The sequence below is a fragment of the Calliphora vicina genome, chromosome 3 (assembly GCF_958450345.1).
Source record: "Calliphora vicina chromosome 3, idCalVici1.1, whole genome shotgun sequence".
Lineage (NCBI taxonomy): Eukaryota > Metazoa > Arthropoda > Insecta > Diptera > Calliphoridae > Calliphora > Calliphora vicina.
Genome location: NC_088782.1, coordinates 57,736,785 through 57,747,455, shown reverse-complemented (window position 1 = coordinate 57,747,455; position 10,671 = coordinate 57,736,785). Strand labels below are relative to the sequence as shown.

General features: G+C 29.4%; 1 protein-coding gene across 4 annotated transcripts in view; it reads left to right on the top strand.

The window, feature by feature from the left end:
- The window catches only part of Lmpt (Limpet), a 335,549-nt gene that overhangs the window by 244,873 nt on the left and 80,005 nt on the right, over positions 1-10,671 (top strand). Inside the window, exon 5 of one of the 4 annotated variants that reach the window (XM_065502733.1) lies at positions 64-611. The exons of the other annotated variants lie outside the window; for them this stretch is intronic. The gene's annotated coding sequence lies outside the window, so the exon portion shown is untranslated. Of the gene's footprint in view, positions 1-63; positions 612-10,671 lie in introns of those variants that run through there. 4 annotated transcript variants of the gene reach the window in all.

The following is a 10,671-nucleotide window of genomic DNA, read 5'->3' as shown; positions in this document are numbered from 1 at the left end:
GTTTTATTTTGTTATGCTTAAGTATTTATTTAATTGGTGTATCTTTTTATTTCTTTATTTTAGACATGTTCATGAAATTTAAACAAAATATAGAAAAAAAAAACAAATATTCCCAAGTAGCAAAATTGCACAAATATATATATATTTTGTTTGTTCGTTTTACGCTTCCCGACCGTCCGTCCCATCCTGCCCGCATTGTGCCATCAGAATCTGCACTTGAGAGCAAAAAAAAAATCATCGCAAAAAACAACAACTATCATCACCAAAACAAAACAACAACACGACACATGCTTCGATCGAAAAAAGAAAGACACAAATTTTGCTCAAGTGTGGAACCAAACAAGCGTCAAGGTTTCATCTCCTTGAAAAGTTTCTACGCGTACTAGAGAGCAATATATTGTATTCAAATGTTTATGAATGAATTGAATTTATGTTTTATATTGCAACAAATATATAGTATAAATAAATAAATAAATATTTGCTCATGTAAAGAACACAAAACAAATTGTATGTAGCCAGTTGAATTTTAGTACTTTAGTTTAATTAAATAACTCTTTTTTTTTTTGCAAATTTTCTTAAATAAATTATTTTTATTAAAAAAAAAAGTATAACCATTTTGCCTTACAGCTTATTGTTTCATTTACTCATTATATTTGTTTATTTCAACCAAAAGAAATTTACTTTCAGACTCTGCAAAAAATCATTCACATTCTCCCAATTTTAAATTTAAATTTAGCTTTGACTTTATTTATAACATCCGGAATGCGGACATTTTGGGGCGAAATTGTTTGCGTGTGTACTATTTTATTTCACTTAGATAAAAGCAAAAAAGAAATTCCCAGCCATTGAAATCAAGAAATAACATTTGGCATTTAACAATTGCATATAATTACATCTTCCAAATGTTTTGAATGCAAAATAAAAACAATTAATTGAGGGGAAGGTGTGCCTTTAGTCATTTATGAATTTAACTTATTATTCTGGTATTTTCTTTTTAATTGTAATTCATACAATAAAAGTAATTTAGACACTTGACAGACTACAATGCAATTTTTGCTACAAAGGCACGCCTTTGTTCCCATATATCGAATCAGCAAAAATAGAGGAGCGATCGTAGAATGATTAAATTTGGTAGGTTAGTGTTTGATAGTATAATTAAGAAAAAAAAATAATTTTCAAGAATATCGATGCAAGGACCCGCCTACCGCCCATATATCCTTTAAAATTTATAATTATTATAAATCAATTTTGAATTTTCAAGCGATTTCCTGGAGGGACCTTGTATGGGGACTAAGGACAAATGTTGCCCGATTTTCACCTTACTTTACAGTATAATTTCAGAGTGCTTAGATCTGATTTGTGCAAAAATGTTTCCGAATTGCCGCATAATCAACATATTCATGAAGTTGTATTCCTAGGGTACTTTTGCTAGGTGAAATCATGGATTGATATTGCTCATTTGCAATAACAAACAAATATTTTCAACAGAGAAACCAATATTGCGATATGTTAAAAACTGAATGACGAAATCAATATACCCCCAACTTTTTTGAAGGTGGTTATAATAATGGCAGCACTTCATTTAAGGGTGTGAAGTTAAATACGTCCCACATTTATGTTAAATACGTTCCAAACACTGTTAAACTAGTTTTTAAATCGGTAAAAATAGATTTTTTCAATAAATATTATAAAATTGTTGCATTTTATGGAAACAAATCAATAAAAAACATAAACAAATTAAATTTTAAAAAATTAATTAATTATATAATTTTTTTTGCAAATTTCAAGTGAATTTTTCAGAAATTTAGAGAAAACATGAATCGGGTCACCGCCAGAGTGGTGGTAGCCTGAGACTAGTAGATTCCAAATCTATATGGTATATGTCTGGAACCAGCCCTGTATTCCAGATAGAATTTTTTGAAAAAATTGGGTTTTCACCAAAACTCTATGAAAAATATTAAAACTTCATGTGAATTTCTTGGAAATTTAGAGAAGACATGAATCGGGTCACCGCCAGAGTGGAAGTAGGTTCATAATTTCCCGGACTTTTTCCTTTTCCGGAAATTAAAAAAATCATTTTATTTCCGGGAATTTGTATACCCTTCACCATCAGTGGCAAGGGTATATATAAGTATGTCATTCCGTTTTTAATTTCTACATTTTTCATTTGCGAACCCACAAAGTATATATATTCTGGATCGTTATAGATAACGAAGTCGATATAGCCATGTCCGTCTGTATGTTGAAATTAACTTTCCGTAGCCCCCAAATAACTTACATACATGATTCATACATCAATATATCGGCAATTCTTCCCTCTCGGTTGCTATTTAAAATCGAAAAAATCGGCCCACAAATGGCTAAGATATAAGACAAAAACCAAGACAACCTCGATTTTTGGCCTATTTATACCCTACACCACCATAGTGGGGAGGATATAATGCGTTTGTGCAGATGTTTGTAACGCCCCAAAATATTAGTCTAACACCCACCTTAAAGTATACCGATCGACTTAGAATCACTCTCTGAGTCGATTAAACGATGTCCGCCCGTCCGTCTGGCTGGCTGTACATGTAAACATTGTGCGCAGTGTACAGCTCGAAATTTTGAAGATATTTCGATCAAATCGAAGATATTTCGATCGGCCCAAGGACCAAGCCTATTGAAACTGGCTGAAATCGGTTCATTACTTAGCCCTGTACCCATACAAATGTCCTTCCGAAATTGGACTTTATCGATCATAAATGTTTAATTTTTATATGTATCTCCACAAATTCCGCTCCAAATATCTTTTAATATACAAAATTCATGTCACCAAATTTTGTTACGATCGGTCCATAATAAGTCATAGCTCCCATATAGACGCGCTTCCGAAAATCACTTTAACGTGCATAAATCTCTAAAAAAAATGTTGGTATACATACAATATTCAACATAGTTAACTTTAATATAGACATAAATCACACGATCTAATTTTATGGTGATCGATCCATAATTGATCATAGCTCCCATATAAGGCCCACTTCCGAAAATCACACAAAAATATAAATTATTGAAATTTTAAAAGAAAAATGTTTTTGCTCTTTTACTTAGTGTACGGCATTTTTCTACTGATGCCATTCTGGATAACTTATCACCCTTCTCGTTTCCGATAATGCCATAATGCCTTGGGACCCATATTATCTCAAGATTCCCGAAATTGTAGGAGCCGCACAACAAAATGTACTTTTTCGAATTTTTTTACAAATTGATTTTTTGGTATTTTTATAATATTTGCGTTGAAATCTTCTAGACAAAAATCAATTTCCCAAAATTTTTAAATTTTCAAAAAATACCTTTTGTCCTGTGGCTTCTCATTTATTTAATTCTTATATTATTCCTTAAAAATATTCTGAAAAATATACGAATTGGAGTTTTTTTTATTAATCCTCTTCAAACATTTTAAACCCCGATTTTAATCGCCACGATCTCAGTCTGAAAGACATATTATTATTATTATTTTGAAACATAGCTTTTGTTTTCTCGCTTACAATTGATCGTTTATTCCCTTACACTACTGCATCTAAGAAGAGCCTTTTTAATTATAATGACTTTTTAAATATGTAATAAATTTTACAATATCAGCCGTTCATTTCTATTTGCAATGGTTTCCTTTCATTCTTTAAAAGGTTTATATAAGTGCGAATAGTCCAGACTTGTAATAATGATTGGAAACTAACAAGTCTATCGTTTTTAAAACTCAAAAGGGTGCCAAGCAGTACTAAGATTTATCTTAATGCCAATGATTTGCCTTGGATCTTTTAAAGCTAGATTGTAGCTTTTCAATTTCTGACAAAAAGTGTCATTTTGTAATGAAACATTTAAAAATGATAAATGTTTCTCATGTTATGATTTTAAAGACTTTATCACTTCTATACCCACTGTAAAAATATATATTCAACATTTATGTTCAACTTATTTACCGTAATCACAGTTTCTTTCACTCTGTATAATTTTTATTTACCTCCTAAAACTATGCCACATATTTCAGACAATTGAGCAAAACAAATGCGTTCATACACTCAACAAATGCTAAGTCATTCAGCACATGAATTAAACAAATATTGTATTTTTCATTATTTTAAATAAATCTTTGTTGTTTTTAACATGTTTGCATAAAAAACAAATGTTTTTTTTTATACATAAACATTTTGATGTTTTGTCTTCTTTATTTTCAAACAATTTCTTGTCACTTTTCACGACCACTCTCTGCCAAAATTAAATCAAAAAAAATTTAAAACAATTTTTCATTTTTTGCCAACATCAATTCATCTCAAAAAAAACCATTTCTTTAGAAAAAAAATATACTTCAAAAAATCTTTAACATGAAGGGAAAAATTATAAAAAAAAGTATATTTTGTTTGTCTTATTGTCATATTTTGCAAAATTTAAATAAAAACTGACATTGAACAAACAAAGTGTGTCATACTAAATAATTTATGCTGTTTTTGCCGCAAAGAGCCAACAAATACAATTATGATAATAATAAATGTGATTCTATTTTTTTTTTAATAATTTGGCTTTAGTTCTGAAAATTGGAAAATACAAAAATTTTGCTTTTGAATTACATAATTTTATAAAATATTTGGTGGAAAAATATCAACTATTTTAAGTGGTTTTTAATAATCTGTGCTGTAGGGCGATGTAGGGGTATTTAGGTTTTATATAGTTTTTGAGACAGTTTAATTATTTTGTTAAAGTTTTGTGCAAAACTTCGAATATAAAATAAATGGCAATAAATATATAACTGCTAAGCTACTGGTCCGAACTCTGTAAACAACATCCTATCATAAAATTATCTGCATAAATGTGAGGTTAAAGCACGTACAGCGCCACAGTGGACAACAAATATTAAACTGTTGAAAATGTGAACCAAAGAATATTGCAGATATGCAACAAATGACAGCTGTCAGAAAAGTAATATCGAACCGTATGTTTACTTTGACGTTCTACAACCACTTTTCAATGGTTGTGGTGTGCAGAGCGAGATAAAAACAAGTAAGAGTGTTATATTCGGCTGGGCCGAATCTTATATACCCTTCACCAAATTATACTTCAATATTTTAAATATTTTTAGGTAAACAAAATTTAATTTTTTTTCCAGTTGTTTTTTTAATTTTTTGGAAAAAAATTTTTTTCGATTGTTATTTTAAATTTTTAAAATTTTTTTTTTTGTTTTTTCAATTTTTTTTATGAAAAAAAAAATTCGGGTTAAAAATTGTTTTTTCCGATTTTGACCCTTTGTAGGTCCAACTTACTATGGTCTTAAATACGTCGTTGCAAATGTCTTTGAAATATCTATCATTAGATATCCATATTGTCTGTATTAATGTCTTAGTAATCCAGATATAGGTGAAAAATAGGTCAAAACTCGAGGTTGTCTTGGTTTTTTTCCTCATATCTCAGCCATTTGTGGACCGATTTTGCTGATTTTATATAGCAAAATTCTCGAAAGCATGTCTGACAGAATTATTGAAGATTTGGATCCCGAAGATATCTGGGGTCTTCAGAAAATTGATTTCAACAGACAGACAGACGGACAGACAAACAGATAGACGGACATGACTTAATCGACTCCGCTATCTATAAGGATCCAGAATATATATACATTATAGGGTCGGAAAATAATATTGTGGAAATTACAAACGGAATGACAAACTTATATATGTATACCCTTCTCACGAAGGTGAAGGGTATAAAAATGGAATTTGAATATTCAACGAGTGTGATATACATATGTTTTTAACAGAGTTATAGCGCACTGTGCCTCAATAAACTCAGAATAGCCATCAGAAACTAATTTGCAAATTAAGTTTAGGAACCAGATGCAAAAAGGGGAAGAGTACCTCAGGGCATTGTTGCCGGTTTAGGTGTAAAAAATAATAATTCTGAAAAACCAATGAAAAAGAACTAATAAAAATTATTTCGAATAGATCAAGCGACTAAAAGATAGTAAAGCTTCGATTTAAAAAAAAAATGACACAAAAAATTTCACGTTCTAAATTTATGACATCACTCACAAAACAGCTGACAGAACAATAACTAAAAGTCAGAATGCATTTCGACATTCGAGGGAAATGTTAACAAATCTGTAACTAAAGTCACAGTTTAATTTTGAAAAAAAATTATAATTACTTTTTGAGATAATTGGTGTTTTGTAATGCATGCCTTGAGGCACTCTTGCGGGTTAGAGGGTTAAATTTGACAAATATGTCAAACATTATTTAGAAAGTCTGCCTCTCTCTACAGTCTTATATTTCAAATAGTTTAAATTTTATTAAATCTTTTGTAACTGTGTTGCCTACCTTCTGATAAATCTAGCTTTCCTTTTCATACTATAGTGTGCAATACATTATAAAAAAGAATAAAAAACAATCCATATTGTTCTATTTCTGGCCTCTCAAATTGGTCTACTAAATCTATAAGTAAATTATTGTTTACACTCCTCGTGCATACCTACTCATCTTGTATTTAGACATCAATATAATAAATATATTAAATAATCGTACATATACAAATTATTTTTGATTTATTACTTAATTTTTGACGAGTTGTGTCTGTTCTAAAATAACATCATACATATATCGAAAAAACAAACTGGTCATTATGGCTTTTAAATTAAATACCCTACTAAATGTTTAGCAGGTATTGTTACACCATAATATTATAATGAAATCTTATTCGTAGGGGTCGAATGTGAATGGTCTGATATACCTTCCCAATTAAAATTCAAATTTTGAATGATTCGAAATCAAATCTTTTCAATCTCATAAGTTTGATAATGATTTCGTAAACATTAGAGACAATGTTCAAAGTGAAACACTTGTCCAATGGTGGACTCAATAATGATTCTGCATTCTATATAAGCCTGCTTGCACTTACTTATGTATCACTAACGAATTCAATCTGGATACGATTCTACATAATTTCAAGTTCAAATTGAGGAAAAACAAACTGAAATTGAGAATTTACAAGTTATAATTTAGAAAACTAAATTTAAATTGATATTTAAGTCAACAAATCCAATTTAATATTGAGAAAATGCCAATCTCAACATTAATTAAGATTTCTTGAATACAGATTGTAGAAGTTTAATTTTCTCAATTTCACATTAAAAAAACTTGAAGATATCAAGAGTTTTTCTATAAGGATATAGCACTTTTGTACTTAAATCAAATAGAGACAAATTTAGATACCTATCTGGCAGAAATTTATTTCAGGTGTAGCCATACTTGGTAAATTTAAGTATTTGATGATCTTGTTCATATGAACAATATGAGTACATTTTGCAGTGAACGATTCCTTAAAACAAATTTTCCACCAGTCTTTTTCACATATGGGCCGTAACGTTGGTAAATTTCGTCACATAGTACAATTGCAAAATGATGTATGAACGAATCGTGGATGAGAATATAGGCTTTAGGAAAAGTCGACCACCTCTAGTTAGAAAAACTTTTTACAGTTGTGCAATTAATTAAACTTTGAAATAAAGCCAAAGAAATTCCTTTTTATAGTTCAAAAGATATTTAAGGTTAATTTTTGAAATTTTCGATTTTTATCTTGACTTTCGCAAATAACTCTCTATTAGTAATTTTTGGAACCTGTTCTTTTTTAAAAATCTTTGATCAAGATTGAGATATCCGCAATATACAATTAAAATACTCTAATTTTTTATTTACCTACATCTTTATATAATTAATTTTGAATTTTTATTCATTATAAACTAATAAATTATTAAAAATTTTCTGGTTTCAAAAATATTTTATTAAATTATTCGAATAATATTATTTGATTCGAATAATTAATCGATTATATACAATTAAAATTACTTAAGCTACTAAGTATTCTGTCAAAGAATCAGTTCTACAAGTGGTTGCATTATTCTATGAAAATTAACAAATTATAGAATTCTGTTGGAATCGTTTTATATACGTTTCTGAAATTCATTCGTCCAATTTCTTAACTAACAACTGATCTATAGAACTTGTCTAGACCCAAAGTGTCACTAGTTCTAATGAATTGTTTACTAGAAAACTCTATAGAAGTACTTTTTAATCTCAATAGTGTTTCACAGTTTTTAAATCGGTTCCATGGAGATTTTTCACAACTAGTTTGTGATCTACAGTACTTAGGAACTGCAATACAAAACGGTTTTTGGTATTGGTTGTGATATAACCTGTCTTATGGATGTTATCAAAGAATCTGATACTTAAAAACTATAGATTTGTGAACTTGTGAATTTATGAATTTTCACAACAAATTTGATGGAAAATATCCAACGGAATAAATAGGTAAACAAAACAATTCTTTACGAATTAATTCCTCGGCATAATTCCTTAATATTCAAGCGTATTGAATTCATTCCTTTGAGAATTAATTTTGTATAAAATTTTCTTTCACTCAAATAAACATTACAAGAAAGCTTAATAAAGTTCATTGAATATTTCTTCAATTCTATTACTTAAAGGCTTTGAGACAATTGGGGTATTCACACGGTCTACTATTTGGTCATATTGTCATAATGTCCCAATATATTATTTAACAAATTTGTTTATTGTTTTGTCATAAATTAATACTTTTTTTGTTTAAAACACAACAACAACTATTGTAATCAGCCCAATTATGAATAAAAAATTTCCCGGGAGTTTTTTCCATTGAATATAGGAAAAATGGGAAAAGAGAAAACAAATCCCGGCGAATTTTTATTCATAACTAGTTGATCGCCCCGGCTTCGCCCGGTAGCATTAACTAATGTTAGTTCTTCAAGTTTCTTCATCCCACGCACACCAACCTGTTCTTATTTAATTGCAAATAAAATATATAACTGCATACTTTAAGGAGGTGTTTTATTACAGTTGACTGGACTCACAAAAAAAAGAATTTCCGAGTTTTACCCGAAATTTTTGAATTTTTTTCTTTACAAACCATCTTCAAATCGAACACAAAAAAAATCAGCCAAATCGCTCCAGCCATTCTCACGTGATGACAATACATACATGGACCATTTCATTTTTATATATATAGATTATGCTGAATATATTAGGACATTATGACAAATAGCAGACCATGTGAATACCCCAAATATTTTTCAATACACTTTGTAAATTTTTAAAAGCAAATGAAAACTGAATGAATAAAAACTATTTTCATTCAATTTGTTTGAATGAAAATAGTTTTAATTCAACAATGAATGAGCCAAAAAATTTGTTTACTTGGGAATGAATTCCAGAAAGTTTGAATTCAGAATTAAGATCTTAGTGAATAAATGGGTCAAATTTTTTGTGACTAAAGTGCATCGCATCTATTTTCCAAGAAACTTTAGCTCATAAATTAAACTATTTTTCAAAATAGGTATTTTTCCAAAATATTCAAGAATCGAGGTAAAATAAAAATGTATTTCCTCTAGCCAAATGTTTATAAGGGGGTTTTATTGTTGAGTGAAACCAAATGGCGCTTTCGTAATGATTTTTGGATTTTATCGCTTTTTTTTGGTAAAATTTACGAAATTGTTTTGAAAATTTACGAATATTTGTCTTTCTCATATTGAAATCCTGGGCCTGGAAATTATTTTTTGAGCTAATGTGTCTTCGGCAAAGTTTCTTGGAATGACCCATACAACAAGAATGGCGATGCAACTTTATACAGTTTTTCGGACCCATACAATTTTACCCACCCTAATATATAGCTATCCACGTCGTCTAGTTGTTTCCGGTCTGCCTTTATACTGGGCATATGCTGTCTATAAGTTGTCTCCATTTTTGTCTATTCGTTGCCAGGTACTTGAGGTCACCGATGTTGTTAAAGGTATGTCCGAGGCTGACAGACATCTCGTTAACTTATTGTAAAGTATATTTTCGCTGTCTATAAGTTGTTTCCATATTTTTCTATTCGTTGTCAGATCCGTAAGGTCACCGATATTGTTAAACGTTCGTACAGGTACGACATACATCTCGTTAACTTCTTGTAATGTTTATCTTGGCCAGGTGTTTCTAGGGCGACCTGCTACCTTGTGGGTTATAGTCAACTGAATGGTTACATATCTGTTTTTTCGCTATAACTTTATTTTCAATAGAATAAATTTAGTCTTTTACTATTTTTTCTATAAAAAATTGATCTGTATAAGAGTTTTTTATATAAAAATTTGCGTATGACAGTAGAAACATTTCTGTATAACAGTTTTTCTATATAAACATTTGTATGTAACTTTCTATAGAAAATCGTGATCGGTTTTAATCAAAAACGAAACCGAATCTTCAAAATACAAATTTTAAATATTTTTTGGTAAACAAAATTTTTTTTTACAAGATGTTTTTTTCATTTTTTGGAAAAAAAAATTTCGAATTGTTATTTTAATTTTTAAATTTTTTTTTTTAATTTTTAAAAAAAAAAAATTTTTTGGTGAAAAAACATTCGGGTTAAAAAATATTTTTTCCGAGTTTGACCCATTGTAGGTCCAACTTACTATGGTCTTATATACGTCGTTGCAAAGGTCTTTGAAATATCTATCATTAGATATCCATATTGTCAAAAATAGGTAAAAAATCGAGGTTGTCCTGATTTTTTCCGCATATCTCAGCTATTTGTGGTCCGATTTTGCTGATTTTAAATAGGAAACTTCTCGAAAGCATGTCT